Here is a 234-nt window from a genome sequence, read left to right on the forward strand (position 1 = left end):
TCCTTCAAAGGAAGCAAGTGCTCTGAGGAGGCAGCAGGGGCTGCCTGATGCAAAACGCGAGGAAGAGACGGGGCCGTGAGCGAAGGAGGTAGGGGAGCGCTGCCTGGTTTTCCACCCCAAGCGCCGTTACAGCCGAAAGGAAAAGGGTATGAGAACCAGCCGGGTCAGAGTGGGCGGAGCTGGAGGGATGCTGTCCCCCACCCCATCCACTGGGCACTGTGGACGCGCGGACAC

Source organism: Myotis brandtii, unplaced genomic scaffold, assembly GCF_000412655.1.
Source record: "Myotis brandtii unplaced genomic scaffold, ASM41265v1 scaffold334, whole genome shotgun sequence".
Lineage (NCBI taxonomy): Eukaryota > Metazoa > Chordata > Mammalia > Chiroptera > Vespertilionidae > Myotis > Myotis brandtii.